Here is a 19,115-nt window from a genome sequence, read left to right as displayed (position 1 = left end):
AAAGGTCTGATGGTATTCTGTACTTTGCATACCTTTATTTCGCTGTTAGTATAGGGTATCATACTGTTTTACATATTATCTCCTCCTTTTATTTTTTATTTTTATTACAGCCCTCATAAAAATGTGGAGTTCATTATCGTTGTTATATGACATCACACGTACCAAAAATGTGATTATTAAAGTTTTGCTCGGTGTTTCAGTTAATTTATATCTGTTTCACTACTTTTATCAGTTGTAATATCTACACGATTCCACTTTTATATAACAACCAGCATAATTCATTAATGAAAAATGTTTCTTCCCCAAACTAATCATCCTATTTTAACAAAACCAATGCTAAATTAAAGTTGAAATGAAAAAAATAGATGATAATCAATAAATATAATCCTCTTTGGCGTCAATATCAGCATTAGCTCGACCTTGGAAACGGAAGAAGGTATTAACGACAATCTTATTTGGCATATTTATAAATTCCTCCCGGTTCCTGGACACGAGCTTGGATTTTGTGTTGCAGAAGAATCTGTTGATGTGTCACTCTACTGCACTATACACGAAGACGTCCATGGGGTTAATATCTGATGGGCTTCGAGGTCAAACACTGGATTTTAAGTTTCGTGAGCAAATACAGCTCTAATATTTTAGGAAATCTTTAAAATTTTATAAAAAGTAATTCTTTTATATTTTCATAATTAATGATAATGCTAGGATTTTTGAATTAAATATATAATTTTTCATATTTTTTCTTGCGAAAGAAACTAATTTGAAGCATGCAATTAAGTATTTTTTTATTTTTCAAAAATCCTCTAGAGTATAAATTTCTATTCCTTTGGGAGAAAATATCCTCAGATTACTTTTTGAAATCCTTTTTGTCATTCAACTAATATATGTCTATAAATTTGCAACATTATCTTCATTTACTAATCCTAACGAATACTTATCTCAAAGATAGAAATATATATTAATATTTCTAAAAAAAAATTTGGGCAATAACATTTTATTATATATTAGCTATTATTTTTTAATTGACATTTTTTAAAGACCATATTTTATTTTAACATATTGTCTCTTTCGTCATTCCTTATATTTTATTCGGAGTAAAATAAATATTTTAGTGGATTATTTATAAAGATTAAAAAATGTAAGTATAGATGGATAGATGAACAATAATGAAAATAAAGAAAGGTATATGAATACAAAATTTAAGATTCTTTGTGCTTTCTTCTTTTTGGCAGAAGAACAAAGTTTTTGATGGATGTAGAACAAAATTCTCATAAAAGAATGGACTGATTTCTAATCAAAGAAAAATACTGCTTCCAAATGGCTATACTGCTTGTAAATAAATATTTTTCTTAATTGTAAGTCCTAACAAACTGTTGAAGATTTTTTTTGCTATAATTGTAATATCAAACAATCTTCTTGAATATAGTTCTTTTATCACGCATTTACTTATGTAGAAACATTGTATACAAATTTGTATTTTTATTAATATGCAGAAGAGATGTTTTGAACACTAAATTTTTTACTAACATATCTATAGTTTTATAAAATATAAAAAACATCCCAAAAATGACATTTTAAACCTGACAATTGGAAAACATTTTGCCAGATATTCGGCAAGCAGCTGTAAAATGAAGGAAATAAATACAAATCTCAATCTGTCTCTAGCACAAATATAGGTAAGAAATCCTTCATTATGGAAACTAAATTATACTCTAAGTCCAAGACGGACTTACGCTGAGAAAAATCGTATATATTGTTCTCTTTCATTTATGAGCACACGCAATTAGTGATTATTTATAAGTTTAATGTTTCCTCTATTGAAAGTTAAAAAATACGATTTACATTGCCTAATGCAAATAATCTACCACATGTTCTAGATAATATTTTATACACGTATATATTCCTATTTCTTTTTATAAAAGAAAGATAACATTAATAAAATTTTCTTATGGTTAAATTGATTAATAAAAGAAAATTAATTTGAAATTAGGATTCCAAGGATATTTCCAAATCCAATGTGATATTTCCAAAACTTAACAGTTAAGATATTCCAAATTCTTATTATGATGAAACTTGACCTTTGACTCTAGATAATCATAAATAAAAAAATCGAGGGAGTTCAGATCTGGGCTTGAAAGAGTCTATAACTATTTGTACCAAAATGTTATTCTCTATTACAACAATTCTTAAGATTGTCAACATGTATAAATAATAGATTCATATTGCTGAATAACTACGTTTGGAGACTCATAAAAGAAAGTTTCTCAAACCAGTTTCTCCTTCATATGAAAGCTATCTTTACAAATAAGCATTGGAGCTTCCCCTTTGAATTCAAAACTCTTGTAAAACTATAAAATATCTGTTATTAACTCGACGTGGGATCGTTTTTTTTTATCTCAAAGGACCTTTTAGAAAGTTGTGCCAAATATTCAGTTTTACTGAGGGTAATAATTTAGTGGAATAATTTAGGAAAAAATTACATTAAAGATTAAAATAAATATTTGTATTTAAAAAAGATTAATTACATGTTAATTTGTTTAGAAATTGTGTTTCTATTTTGTAAAAAAATGAAAAAAACAAAAAACACTATCAATATTTATCACTTCTATAACAAACTCATAATTTTACATAAAGTGAGTGATTTTGACTCTTACAACAGTAGCTATGTAAAAAAAATGGTTTTATAATATTGACAACTCATTTTTTATTTTTTTTGTAGATATTAGTTTTTAGAAAAAACACTATTCCCATTAAAAAAAAAAGTGTGGGACAACTTATCCTACTTTTTTCTATAGGGCAATAGAACAAGTTTTATCAACCCAAAAGTTTTTTTTTTCATATCGATAGTAAACATTAAAATTTTTTTTTTAAATAGTTTTGAAAAGCATTTAAGATTGTTGAATAAACATAACTTAGTATCTTAATACCCAGTTATAATTTCTTTTTTTTGTTTTTTTGTTTTCTAGTTAGATTTTAAAGATATAACTACTTTATCTTAAAAATGAAAAATTAAATTACCAATATAGCTAAAGTTATATTTGTGGATGATTAATTAATAAAATAATTTATAATTGGTGATAACCAAAGCCCTTGAAATTATTGATTTTTCCCAATTAAATCCGTTTCTAATAACTTGTTTTTAGACGTATCCAAACAATTGAAAATTTGTTTGTTACATTGTATTTGATGGCACCAACTTTAGTTCTCTATCATCATTACCCGCGGAGGTTTTTAAGTTGAAAGATTTTTTTAAATTTTCAAATTATTAATATAGATTGAAAAAAATCCTTTTTTATATTATAAATTGAAGCAATTTATTGATTTCATAAGTGCCACAAAATAAAAACGTTGAACCTCATTTGTAATTATTCCTAAGATTATGTTGAACTATTTTTTGGTAATATTTATCAAAAACGACAAGCACACATTCCGTACTATTTCGTCTCACAATAGCTTTATACTGTATTTCATAGAAAACTTAAGAATCTTGGCTATTGAATAAAACAAAGTTCACCTTTGCAACTACTTCTAGAACTTGATTGTCATAATTATAAGAAAGATATTTTTAGTCACAAACTGACATTTCAAATACTAAAATATATGTAAAAAATATATAATATCAAATAAAACAATCAGTCAAAAAGCAGTCAGACAATCCCAATTTTGTGTAAAATAAATAGCTAAACGAATCAAACACTAGTGTTCTATTCAAATTTAAACTTTATCCATAAAGTTTCTTTGAATTATTATTTTTCTACAGGGTTCGAAAGCAAAACGTGGACTGTTAATAAATGCTAATTATGTACTTAAGATAGAGATTTTTTAGATTTTTTCCTGCATATTACGAATCTCATTTCCTTTTTGCATAAGTAAACAATTATAAACATTTCTCAAATCTTTCATCATGAGTGAGCATGAAGCAAAAAGGCAGAGGATCTCAGACCTTCTGGATACCAAAATTGAGGTGGCAGAGATTATGGACATTGTGAAGTGGAAGATGAAAAAGGATGGGAAAACCTCTCAGGCAAAGAAGTAAGTGGGGGACGCAACTTGAAAAGGTATTCTGAGTTTCTGGGAGACCTAAAGAAGAAGATCAAGGAGGACCCCACAAAATCCATGAATCTCATCTGTAACGAGTTTGACGTGGATGAGGGAACAATGAGGAGGGCTGTGAAGGATGACTTATAGGTGTCCCTTTACACAAGGACTCCACGCCACCTTGTAAATATTTTTTTATTATATTGAACTAATGAGGGTTTTTTTAGCTCTAAGAAAATGTATTTTTTCCTATTTTGCTATTAAAAATATAATGCTGTAAAACAACTGAATGGTTCTTTTTTATAAAAAGAAAAAAATAGTACATATTCAAAATCGCTTTTTTTTCGTTTAGATTTTTTATTTAATTCCTTTTAATATGTTTTACATTAAGAAATTACTTTTTTATGATTAAAATAAGGAAGAAAAAATAATCCCCGTTAAGAATAACGCGTTGACTAAGTTTTTTATTAATGTAATGGCTTACACTTATATATCATTAATGAAAACGAAAATGTTACATAAAGAATATCTTTACAAAAGTTTGTTCTTAAATAAAAACCGTTTTATAGAAAAATTAGCAGAAAAAATTATTATTATTCTATGATAAGTAATTCATTAATCAAGAATGAAATCACGAATCAAGATAAACGTAAATTAATGAAAATCAGCCAATAGGTACTTATTAATGTTAAAAATCGGCATAAAAAGTATTATAGAATGGTAAAGAGCCGACTAAATCCCAAATATGTAATAATTGTGACCTTCCGTTAGTGAACATATTTATAGAACTCCGTTAGTGAACTGGTAAAAAATAAATTTCATAAAAAAACCTTTTTAACTACAAGATAAATAGTTGAACAAATAAAATAATTACGTCATTTTAAATATGTATCAATTTTTTTAAATACTTTATCCATTTTGCACCCGTAAATATCCATCAAATTACAAAAAATATTTATATGCATATATTTAAAAAAAAAATTATAAACATAATTTAAAGAAACTATAATAATATTAGATTAGGGGTTTAACAATTTTAATTTGTAAAAAATTAAATAAAAATTTTTATCCAACTTTTCAGTATGAAATTTTTATAAAAATTGTAGAAAACCAGATTTTAATTCAAAAACAACTAATTAAAGATTCGTGATCAGTTTGTCAAATACAGCTAGAATTGAATATGAAATTTAAAGTATTAACAATTTAAATCTTGTTAATTTGTGTTATTTAATAAACTTCTTATTGATTATGTTCTAAATAATATTGAAAATAAATCAATATTTCAGTTGAACTAGGCAACTTAAAACCAACACCTTCTTGTAATATAAATTTGTACTCCTTACTTTTCAAAAAGATTCTCTGACGTAAAAATAATTGAAAGCCCGAGAAAGTATTTCCTTTCCAACAAAACCCTTAAAATAAGTTGGTTTTTTATCCTTTGAATTATTTTTTCTTAAGATTAGACAAGTGCATATATTTTAATATAATTGAAATATAAACATATTTTTAAATTATCATAAATTTATCAGAAATATATTACCTTTTTTTTGGTATTGATTTAAGTAAAAGTATGCTTAAATCTATAAAAAGAGCAAAACTTTTATCTCAAAAACTTTTGAAAGCCAGATTTGATACGGAAATACTAATTTCAGATCCGTGATCCACTTGTCCAGTATTACAAGCATTGAATTTATACTTTAAAATATTTTTTCGTTGACTTGTATAATTAATGAAAAAAAAAATACACTTAGGCGGTAAAATCAGGAAATACAAGACTCATTTCTAGTGATGTAAAAAATGTGAATTTTCTACCTGACACGTTTTTTAGAATTGGTAATCTGAAGAATGAAATTACTTTTCCTTGACTTTTGCCATTATTATTTAACTCCTTAGGAGTAAACATCCTTTTCTAAATAGATTCAATTTTATTCAAAACTTCATTGAACATTTGTGTGTGATCATGAAAGACAGTGAGTAACATTGATGGTTTTTTAATAGTTATAATTGTAAGTCCTTGTTGGACTCGTAGTAAAATTGAGGGTCGACATCGGAATAATTCTTACTAGTGTGCTTGTTTATCACCATCTTCCCTTCCTCTCTTGTCACATTCGATTGTAGCTGATATAATTAAACGTCATGGCAGCTAAACTGCTCTCCTCAAAACATTCTTCAAATTGTCAGGGTTTTTTATCAGTCCCAAAATACACACAATTATCATCACTACTCATATGTTATTAAAGGAAGAGTTAAATAATATTTTATAAACTCTCAAAGAGGCGAAATTGTAAACGTTGATTCGAATCCATTACTAATATTTCTACACGTTATAACTTATACATACATATAAAACTTAACATTTTCCACTCATCATGGAAACTTCGTCAATGTTAATAAATGAAGTAGTATATAAGTAGAAAATATTTCGGATCTATTGTGTTTGTTTATAAAAAACAGTTGTTAGCTATTCAATTCTTCATAAATGTGATATTTAATAGTCCTCTTTTTAAAAACAATGAACTCATTTTTTACTAATTTACCCTCAAAACACTGTATTAATAAGAAAAAATAGCAGAAAAAACAATAGTTGATCTGTAAATTTGATTGCTTACTTTAAGTAAACAAAACTGATAAATTATTGGTAACATTTGCAAACATAATCGATTTAAAATATTTATCTGTTTTGCAACATTATTTCAAATATATTGATAAAGTTTTGCAAAAGATTGGAAAGCCCTTTTGTTTAAAGGAGAAAGCATACTCAAGGATCAAATTTTTTATTAAAAATGATATACATTCGTTTTACCATATTTCAATATATTTAATCATATAGATGATCGCTATAAAGAGATTTGAACATACCTATACACCATAAATTGATTTTAAATCTCACTAATCTATAAATGCATTTGTCAATAGACACGCTTTCTATATGTGATTGGTGAAGATAAATACTTATATACGCCCATTATAAATAAATATTCACTGTATATAAACTAAAATGGTATAGAATAAAAAGCTGAATTCTATAGATATCTTTAGTTACGGCCACTTAACTCTATATATTGAACGGTTCAAGAACAATTGAGCAATTTTTTTTTTCTTAAGGACAATTCGCCGAAGAACAATTTGCCGAATGAAAATTGCCGAATGGACATTTTGCCGAAGGATTATTTGGGACATTTGGAGGAAACATAATATTTAAAAGATACTATATTGATATATGAGATTACATATTTTAATTCAATTAAAAAAGATTGTATGACAAATTATCCGATTTTTGATGTTCACATGCTAAATATGTGAAATAAGTAAATTAAATAGTGTTCTTTTCCAGAAAATACTTTTTTTATTAATTAGGTATATTCATTATTGATCACTATATACATATGAATGCAACAGAGTAGCATATAGCTCTAATATTTTACCGTTCTAGTACTTTAAATAAATTAAATAATAAACTGACATGCCAGTCATTCAATCAAAAGGACGAAGTGCTAATAAGGAATATCTGTTCGACAAGATGGATTTACCTTTCGATTAAAGAGAAATACGATCTTTTATTTCTATCATATGGGGCTTTAGTTTAAAATTTGTCTCTCCTTTGTCCTCTCGCGATATTGAACACTCATCTTTCCCTTTTCTTTTGTTGACCATAAATATATATTATTTGTGGAAAATATCTAAAGATATTTGTTTGTTCCATCCCCAAGGAAGTACCTTAAAGTGTTATTAATGTTATTCCAATACAATTTCCTTAGAATTTTTTAAATTCAATCCAATCTTTCTAAGAAATGGATTGAGAGGAATTGTATGGACGAGGGGGGGGGGATGTTTGAATCAATAGCTTAGGGGCTATTAAAATATGTTTGAATACTCTCTACCCTTGGATTGGCCCGGAGGTATTGTGGGATTGCTAAAAACCACGGCCAATTCATCAAAGGAACTCCTTTAATACGAAAAAATAATTGAAGCCCTCGATTTGTAAATTGAAAAACGCATTTTTTCTGTGTTTTTACGCTATTCAACTCTTTTTTCTTATGGATGCTAAGTTACATGCAAATATCATTGTTTGTATTTGAATAGTGATATCAATAATTGTTTTATCTCTCATTTAATGAACTATTATTGATCATGAAGTTTGAACAAAATACGGGGAATTTTCCTTCATGGCAATTTTCTCCAGGGTAATCTTCTACGGGCAATTTTCTTCTAGGCAGTTTTCTTATTTAACATTTTTTCATATACCAATATTCCAATGCATAAAATACTTTGCATAAAAGAAACCTGAAGTAAATATCCGAATAAAGTAAACTTTTTCTTCTTTCTTTGCTATCAAATTCCTGAGAATGAAGAACTACAATAATGATTTTTCTTTTTAATACGTACAAATTGTAATCTGATCCCAAATTTTTTTTTGCTATGTTTCTTTTAAATATGACCTCTGAAGCCGTAGCAGGTCTCAAGGAATAACAAAGATTTAATTATTAATCAAACTCCTTTGACATATTTTTTCCATCAATTCGGATACATTTTGCTTTCACTAAAGGATAAAATAAAAATAATTAATGATCTGTGCAATAAAGGATATAATCAAAAACTAATTGAGAGGCAACAATGGTCTTCCTCTCGGCCAGACGTTCTAAATGTCCAATGAGTGAAGTAATTTTCTATGAATAAAATATATATATATATACAAAGATGTTATACATCAGTTGATATACATGCTTGTAATAGAAAGCAAATTGGATAATCAATAGCATGTATACATTAATTACATTTTCTATTTTAAAATAATATAATTTCTCCAGAGTTACATAGTTTAATATATGCATTTAAATGTTTTTTTATAAATAGTAAAAAAAAAAGTAATTTGAATAATTTGTTTCTCTTATATGTAGATTTTAAGCAATATTAAGGCTCACAACCTCATTTCTATTAGATATTTAATATGTATATATTATACTTAACAAGATATTTGCCGTTTAACCCATAATTTTGAATTGAACAACTCTCTCGATTCGAGTTAGATTCTGGAGTAATGCGGTGCCCAGTAAATAATTTATGATTTTATTTTATATTATATTAATTAAACTATTTTGGACGATAGAGAAACAAAAATTAATAAATAAATGTTGAATTAATAGATGGAAAAACTCATACGTATGACTAGTGGTAAATTAATTATACTATTGCCTGTAATGGGTTAATTCTATAATTAATTTGTAACAAAATTGTTTAGTTGATGTATCTTTTTCGTTTTATAACTATTTCATCTAATAGAAAAATAAGAAAAAAGAGTATACTCCTTCCATAAAATACAAAAGATTATACTGTATTTACTGTGGAGTTGTTTTAATGTCTTATCTTATATATGTATATAGAAAGGTAATGATTCAATGGTATAAAATTGCCAAACGGTGTACTATATGATATTCATTTTCCAATGTTAACAGATCTCCAAAATTAAATAAAATTCATAAACTGCTTTGTAGTAGCAATGGCTGTTATTTCATTTTATTAGTAAGTTAAAACAAAAACCTTTTCTGCTCTACGTTAAAAAGGAATCTAAATAAATACAATAAAATATTTTGATCCAATAATTTAAAAAGGTCAGTTATTGTTCCTTCACATACTTTTTTATCTAATAATGATTTATAAAAGCTCAAAAGATATATTTTACTTTAAAGTATTAATAATATGTACGTTAATCGGAATCAAAAATAATCTATTAGAGGTTTGTAGGTAAATATAGTCAAAATGTGTTTTTTCCTTAGATTTTTCAAATGATATCAGTAAAATACATATTTGTAAGATACTCACAGAAAAATCGGTCTTCTTACTATAATATTTTTTTCTCTTTAATAATGTACATGTTGTATAGTTTTAGTAAATAAATAATATTAATTTTGTCTTCATTCGACAGAAAACTAGTTATATAAATGAGATTTTATTATAGTTGCATTATTTATTACTTCACTCATCTATGATCGTTTTTATAATAAACTTTGAGAATCTCCGTTTATATTCTAATGAATTTAATGAAAACTTTAAAATGTATTAAAACTACAAAACTATTTGTTAGCACTAAAAAGTGATAAGTTTATCTTAGTCAAATAGACACATTAAATCAAAATACTTTTTAAATTTAAAAAAAATACAAATTTAATACTGAAAAAAATGAATAAATAACAATCTATATTGAGTAAAAAAAATTACACGCAATGTGAAGTATTTTCAATGCTCCTTTCAGTGAGTAACATACTTCACTAATACAAAAGTACCCTTATTGTCAGCTATCAATTCCCTCCTCTGACTTTATTCGCCATGGCTATTTTATAATTTATTCTTTATGATAAATATCAAAGTAATAAATTATGAATACTTACGCTCCATTTTCAAAAGGACAGGAATACAATTCCTTGTTGATCCCTTGTCGTATTTGTATTGGTCACTTTATTATTTCTGTGAATAAATTTTAGCTATCATAGAGGAATACAAATGTATGGCAAGCCTATAATATTAAAAAAAAAACCAATATTATAATACATTCTCGAATAAAATATTACGTTGGACTATGAAATATATATATATATATATATATGGTGTTCATTTTAAAAATTGTAGTGAAATATGTGACAATGATAGACCTGAAGTACTTAAGAAATAAATAGTAGTGGGTATGATTTACTTATTTGGCTAACTACTAGATGATTTCAGGCTCTCTTTTTTTTTGGCTTCTTTTTGAAGAAAAGGTTGCGTGATATCATAAAGGTAACGACATGACCTATAAAAAGCGTTTATTTTGAAAAAAATACACTTTACTGAATTATATTAGAAATAATGAAGGTACGTGTAGAAGAAAGCCTAAAAAAAGAACATAGTTTTATTTTAAAATTATGCTCTGGAAAATACTAAATGATTTATTTATTCGCTGGTACATTTTTATCATTTATTACTTTACCCTTTTATAACTTCCCTTGGGTGTTTATCCATTTCAGAAACTTTCATATCTTGTATATATCATATTTTCCCCCCTCCTTCTATGTAAATTTCTTCATCTCTCAAATACTTCTGGTATATCCTTTTTTAGTAAAGTACTTCATTACTTTCTAAGTTATTAACAAATTCGGGAATTAATCCTCGAGGTTTCAAATAATGTTTTGCATGCATTTTTATTATTTATATCTTCCCTAATGAAAAAAAGAAAAAGAAAAATGTAGATTCATTTTAAAAATATGTCTCATTTGATATTTTATATCATGCATGCTATCTATGTCAAATTAAAATTGATATTGTTAATATGTTTATATTGGAGTGACTAGACATTATCAACACTAAGGATGAATATGAGAAAAACTATAGACTACGTGTCGAAACGTTCATGTCCTTTATTCTCCGCTTTACATTTTCCAGGTATTCAAATAAGTGAATTATAACAATTACTATTTATCAATTAAGTACTTTTAGACTATTATTGTTCTATTATTTATCCGCAATTTTTAAATTTTATGATCTATTTTCTATGCAATTGTAACTTGTTATATTAATGTTCGTAAACGTAATAAAATGGAAAGATATTTAATTTGAGCATTTGACAATGTTTTGGAATGGAAAACAATACAGTATGCGGGGGTGGTCTGAAAAGTTTATGAACTCAACGTGAAGATTGCAGGACTCGTAACTAAAAGCTAGTTCCATCTATCTAGCATCTGTTGACAGTTACTCACTTAACTTTCAGGCATTGTTGACGCGCAGTTGTTAAGTAACAGTCGTTTGAGTGAATTGACGTGAGTTTTTTGTAAAAATTGACAAAATCGAGTATTCTTCCCTTGGTGCAGTTTAAGTGCAGTAAATCACAGTTTTTGTTACAATTAATTACTGTACATAAAACTTGAATACACCAAAATACGCCTGAAATAAAAATACAGTCCAAACATTGGACAAAAAAGATTTTGTGAAATGTAGAGGCAATCACCTTCGTGAACATTTATTTATCAGAGAAAAACTCCGAGTATATTTGAATGGGTTACAGAAGTGGGAGCATCGCTGGGAGAAGTTTTCTGGAGTTAAAAACGAAACAAATTAATAAAAAATGAATTGTATCTTTTCAGACCACCCTCGTATATGTTGATGGGTAATTCAATGGAATATTAAAAAAAATCCTTTATTTAGAACCGAGTTATTTTTCACGATGAATTTGATGAAAAACTGCTCTGCCTTTTGAATTGTAGTTTGTAAACTACTCATCTTATGCACGGATATAATATGTACATCCTTTGAAGGCAATTGTATTCATTTTATTCTGAAATGGTGGACTTTGACCATATTTTTTACTTTCAATTTCTACGACAAAATATCCTCTGATATAGATAAAAAAGTCATCCGAACAAGATCAAATTAATATCTCACTTAAAAAAAAAATAGTCTTATATATCTATGGTCTAATTGTTGTTGATTTACAATAATGCTGCTAATTATAGTTAGGCAGTAACTATCAGAGGTGGAAACATAGAATCGATACTTGCGATTTAAATAAGACTTTTTTTTTGTTCATATTTTAAAGACTTGGGACATTATTTAATCCCGTAGTCAAAAATTTGAGAGACTTAATTTTCAATTACAATTTTCATTTTACTCCAAAGCTATTTTATAGAGAACTTAAAAAAACCCAAAACAATATAAGTGTTATTATATAATTATGCACTTAAAATAAAGACGAAATACTTGAGATTTGACTTGAATTTGCCGTATTAGGACTTATGATGTAATCATGTAATATTATAAAATTACTTTCTATAAAACTGTATTTTACTATTTGATGTTTTATTTTTTCTTATTATTCTCTTGTATCTAATAAATACCTATTTGTTTTCGTTTTTTAAAATGATAAAACCCAAAGATTTGAGATATTTTTGTGATTTGACATAAGTAAATGATCTACACTTAAATCGAATAAATTTACTCTAGAGGAATTTGTTTGTGTTTTTCTCGTTTTATCTTTTGTTCTTACGAGATGATAAATTATAGTCATTTCAAGAATAGGTATATACATTCATCCTCAATGCAGCACTCATATTTTTATTTACGAATGAAGTGTAGTTTGATATACCAGTATTTTAGTTGTACGGGGATTGGCACATTTAAAAGGATACTATACTACATGGATATTGAAACTAATAGTTACTGTGTCATTATAATATAAAAGTATTGAACCCCCAATGAGCTAACCTCCACCCAAACCAAAATTTCCTGAATAAATAAAAGTAAAATTGATACGACAAAATATCCTCTGATATTGATAAAAAAGTTATCCGAACAAGAGCAAATTATTATCTCAATAAAAAAAATTTAAAAAAAAGTGCTATATACATATCTATGGTCTAATTGTTGTTGGTTTATCTTTTATAGAAAATAAACTTACAATGAAGAACACAGGCTCGCGACGAACGTTTGAATTTTTTTTAGTATATACTTAAAGTCATAAGATATTTTATGAAATAAAAATGATAATTCCAGCCCCAACAATCTGATTAATATTATAAATATACCAGGAGTTGTGAAAAATATGAACTTAGACGAGAGTGAGGCTTTTTGTAGTTTTTTTTTTTTTTCAATGTTGATTTCATTATTCCTTCATTCATAGTGGATATCTTAGTATTAATAATCACTTGTGTGTATGCTAATGGAAGGGGGGATTTAATATCATAAAGGTTTGGTGTGGAGTTATAAGTTTAATTCCTTTGTATGAACTTAAAGTAAATTAAGGATCGTCATAGGATTAATTCCTGCCTACTTTTTTATTTTCTTTATTTTCGACTAGAAGTGGCAATTCAATTTACTAACAGTTGACTTTAAAAAAAAAAAATGTTAAAGTTTAAAAAAAGTTGTAAAATAATACATATATAAAGATATATGTCAGATAAAAATAAATTTAAGTTGAAAACGATTGTCAGCCTCACTTTTTTGACAAAAGCATACTAGTAAAAATTCTACAGACAAGCCGTTTTATTATAACAAACTATGTTATGTCGTTGTTGCGTTTTGGGAGGTAGATACGAGTGAGATTTGTTCCTTGCCCTCATAGCTATTAATAATTACGACAAATAAACTGCTTTCCTTTAAAAGTTTTAGGGTTACCACATTAATTTTCGGTTTCTTTCAATTTTATATACTTGCAAGTCATTTTTATGAATTCTATTTATACATTTCTTGTTAGTATGGATTTTCGTAGTGATGATTCTGACCGATAAAATGAGTTGCAGTCCCCCCCAATTTTTTTGATGAAAACCGACCCTGGTTCAAAAAAGATTAGATATCTCGACACCTCCTTTACCTAATGCAAACAAAAATCAAGAGCACACTCCTTTGTAAGGTTGATGTCATAGTATAATCTTTTTTATACAAGTTTCGGTAACAAAATTGTTATCGGTACACGATACTTTTTTAACAAATAATATAAAAACAAGATATTGTTTGGGGTAATTCACATACGCTTACATAGAAGTGTACTCAATATTTTTGTTTGCAGTGGGTGAATAAGGTGTTTGCACCATATATTTATGTACAGAGTAATAATTAAAAGTGTATAAGATATTACCTGCGAGTATGGAAAAATAAAAGAACCCTAAAAATGACATGGTATCCCTAATCATTTAAAGAATGTTTGGGAGAAAACACAAATCCCATTTCTAATCTTAGAAATACATAGACAGTCATTATTCTAATGTCGATTTTCATTTCCACATGTAAGTCCAAAAAAGGAATTAACTTATTAATAGGATTGCAAATATTGGGTAAATTGCGGCGAGCGTAAATTTATTTTGATAAGAGCAAAATATTAATGTTCTTATTAGTTATTCTCCCAATTTTCAAAATTATAACCTATGAAAGAGTAAAAAGTTTTATAGTTTATAAGGATCTCTGTCAGTTGATATTTCATTTCTCAATATCACCATATTTTTTATGACATTATCTCAGGCATGGTTTTCACGCTCACCTCAATTTATTGAATATTCACATTCATACTTTAAACTCTGCAACAAATCATATGCGTGTATGCTCCATCTGTCATGCGGATACTGCTTACACACTAGTAGTATGTATATAGATATAAAGGGGTTTTCATTAACAGCGCTCACATTTTTTTTTTTTAAATAAAATGAAAACGGTTTGAGATATCGACGATTTCTTTATTTGCCGTTAAAATACATTCAAGTTAATTCATGAATAAAATTCGATGTCGTTTGAATGAGCACCACGTGCACGTTTTACGAAATCCAATCGTTGAACCCAATTTTCGACTACTTTTCCGCATAAATTGGCTGAAACTGCAGCAATTTCGCGTTGAATATTTGTTCTGAGCTCTTCTAACGTCGACGGATTATTGGTGTAGACCAGGGCTTTTACGTGCCCCCAAAGAAAATAGTCTGGAGGCGTTAAATCGCATGAGCGAGGCGGTAAATTGGCTGGTCCATTTCTGGAGATAAGACGCTCACCAAACTTACTCTTCAATAAATCGATTGTAACATTTGCTGTGTGTGAAGTGGCACCGTCTTGTTGAAACCACAAATGTCCAAGTCCATATCTTCCAATTCAGGCCAAAAAAAAATCGGTTATCATGGCGGGGTAACGATTTCCATTCACAGTAACGTGGCGATTGTCATCGTCGACGAAAAAGTACGGCCCAATGTCACCACCATCATGCAATCCACACCAAACAGTATTTTTTCGGGGATGTAATGGCGCCTCATGAATCACGTGTGGGTTTTTTCCAGCCCAATAGCGCATATTTTACTTGTTAAGAAAGCCATTGAGCCAAAAATGTGCCTCATCGCTGAAGATGATTTTACGTTGAAAATCAGGATCATTTTCGAATTTTCCTTCAGCCCATTTTACGAATTCCCGACGTTTAAAGTGGTTAAGCGGCCTCAGTTCTTGTGTCAAGTTGATCTTATACGGGTGTAGGCCAAGATCTTTTCACAAAATTCGCCACAACGATGTCACAGAGATCCCCAACGATTGAAAATGGCGCGTAAGAGACAAATTTGGGTCATCTTGAATTAATACGCTTACGGCAGCAATATTTTTTACACTTCGTGCATTTCTTTGTCTCACTGGCACAGGAATATTATGTACCGTGTATGTGGATTCAAATTTTTTCATCAAACGTTGAATTGTTGATTTTGCAGGTCGATTACGTTGACCATAAATTGGCGTTAACGCTCTTAAAGTTTGGATCAAAGACTCACCACTTTTGTAATAAATTTTAATAATTTGCAAGCGTTGCTCGTGTGTGTACTGCTCCATGATAGAACTACAATTATTTTCAAGCACAGCTGTCAAAGAAACAAAAAAAAAATATGACGTTGTTTTCGAAACCTATCAACGTAAAATGTGAACGTCCCTATTGAAAAGCCCTTTATAATAGAGTTTGTGTGTCTTTTATGTTGCCCACACCATAGAGTTTAAGAGGTTGAAACTTTGCGTAGGTGCCTCTTTTGAGGCTGGTTGGGATAAGACGAGGGTACCAATTCTCGGGAGGGGGTATTCTATACCCAAAACAAAAAAACATAATGATGGCTCAAAAAACAACTTTACCAATAATGAAGATTCGTAGATAAAATACAGTTTGTAAAACTTTGTTTAGAAATTTGTTTTCATATAGGTTTGAAACATAAAAATTGATGCTTAATTGAAATATTTTGAAAATCTTTTCTTTACTTCATCAAACGTCACTTTTTAAGAAGAAATGCGACAAAATCATGTATTTGACTGATAATTTTAAAATTTAACATATAAAGAATACGGTATTTTCAATTTCTAAAACATTTTACTATATAATTTGTGCAACATTTATACAAATTAGGGTAATTTTTTCGACAACATTATTCTCCATTACTTTTGTGTTTTTGCAAGAAGTAAAAACATTAGTAAGTTTATTTTTTCTTTATTATAAGTACTATTTTTACAAAATTAGTTCACAAAAGTTTTTTTTCAATATTCTTCGCAAATTTTGATTAAGTAATTACTTTTAATAAATAAAAGATGACCTTCTCATTCAGACAAATTTTTTCACCCCAATATGTTTGTATGTTATTTGATGTGTATAACACAATTCTCTTTAAAAATTATAATAATACATTTCATATAATATACAAACACTATATTATAATGCCTGTAATAATACTGTAATGCTCACCCAACTCGAAGGGTCTAAAAATTAAGAAAATTGCATTGATAATTATCCCCTGCTCGCTCCTAAGGCCGAGTAGCGCTAATTAAGTTAAGTTAACAATTAAATGTTCTCACTTCAAGAATTAAAGGATAATGATAACAGCTTTAGAAAATAAAATAAAACAATCATACGATTGCCAACTTAATAACATATATTGTACACGTTGAAGTCATATTTTATACAATTTCAAATATACACCTACATTTATAAAATTATATATCTTATACATTATATTCTTTGATACTCTTCCGCAAAGGGAATTGAGTTATTCTACAAATATACATGTCTACAAGATATATCACATAATATTATAAACTTATTCATTCTTTTGATCATTTTCTAGTGTATGTATAATACACGGTCTTTTATTTTGCAAATTTGTATGTATACAAAATAATATATGCCAAAAAGATTTTTTGTTCATATGAAAAAGTTTTCCATAACAAATGACTATTCATTAGAATTGTGTGCGTGTAACAGATGGGTAAACTTTTCTTTGTTGTGGTAGAAAATATATAATGTACTACATACAGAGAGGAGTTGCTTCCGTAGGATAATATTTGGGCCTTGGTTTTGGATTTTGTTTTAAGAAAAAAATCCAGGATTTTTTTTAAACGAATTTCAAATATTAAATTTTTTTGATTTTTTTTCAAAAATTATCTGCTATTTACAAAAAGATGAATTTTTAAGAAAAACAAATTCAAAAATTAAATATCAGCTCTTCAATTTTGGAAAAAAAATTAAAAAGCAACAGCTGTTTACAAAAAAAATTTTTAGAAAAAAAATTCTAACTGTAAATTAAAAAAAAAATCAAATAAAAATTGTTTTGGGAAAAAAGTTTAAGAATCATCAGCTATTCATAAAAAATGTAATTTTGCTACAAAAATTTCAAAAATTAAATTTGTTGGGAAAAAATAATAAAAATTCACAGTTATTCTCAAATAATTAAATTTTCTTGCAAAAAGCAAAAATTCTTGAATTTTTGGGAGGGCTACAGCCCCTCCAGCTCACCTCTGAGGACGCTTCTGATACAAATATGGTCTGTAATTTATTTGTAGACAAGGATTTAATTCATATTTGTATATGTAAGGTATTAGAGCTTAAACTACAAAACTGAAAATTAAAATAACGGTATTAAATAAAAAAGGATTTAAAATAATAAATACTCACATTACTTAATTGTGTGCAATAGGCACACAATACATGTCCGAACCTATCCTTGAATAAGAAAAGAGAATACAAAAGCTAAATGGAAAATAGACCAGTAACAAGTACAGCTTAACTTAATTATACAAAAAATTACAGTGTATGTTTTGTTGTAAGCTGTAGAGGTTTCTGTTTTTCCATCCCTTATCAGTGCTCTGAACATCGTCGATTGGTTGAATTAGAATTAGCTAATGTTAAGCTGTGAAAAGTTATCAAGAATGATTGAATAATAATTCCATATATTGGATTATCATTTGCATTAGCTATCAATTAATTTTGAGCATTTTCTTGGGCTTCTGGTTTGAATGAAAAATTACATAATTCAATAAAAATTACGACTGTCAGGGGGATAGCTGCCAATATTTCCACATTTTTAGGCTATTATTAGCGAAGGAAATAAAATCTTCCTCCTGTTGCTTGTAAAATAGTACAAGTTTTGGTTTGTAATCTACACGACTCTCCAACTAAAGAAGTTAACAAATTTCTGTTTGTATGAAAAGTTGCTTTATATTATAAAAGTAACGACTCGACAAACAGAATGGGAAGTAACATACAGTACTTATTGCTGTATATATATTGAAGATATTATTGTTTTGTTATTGGTTGTAAGTTGAACAGTACAGAATGACGGGAATAG

General features: G+C 27.7%; 1 protein-coding gene across 1 annotated transcript in view; it reads left to right on the top strand.

Annotated features, from left to right (window-relative positions):
* The window catches only part of LOC121125699 (band 7 protein AGAP004871), a 430,618-nt gene that overhangs the window by 155,186 nt on the left and 256,317 nt on the right, over positions 1-19,115 (top strand). The gene's annotated exons all lie outside the window — the stretch shown is intronic.

Source organism: Lepeophtheirus salmonis, chromosome 1, assembly GCF_016086655.4.
Source record: "Lepeophtheirus salmonis chromosome 1, UVic_Lsal_1.4, whole genome shotgun sequence".
NCBI lineage: Eukaryota > Metazoa > Arthropoda > Copepoda > Siphonostomatoida > Caligidae > Lepeophtheirus > Lepeophtheirus salmonis.
This window is presented reverse-complemented; position numbering and strand designations above follow the sequence as displayed.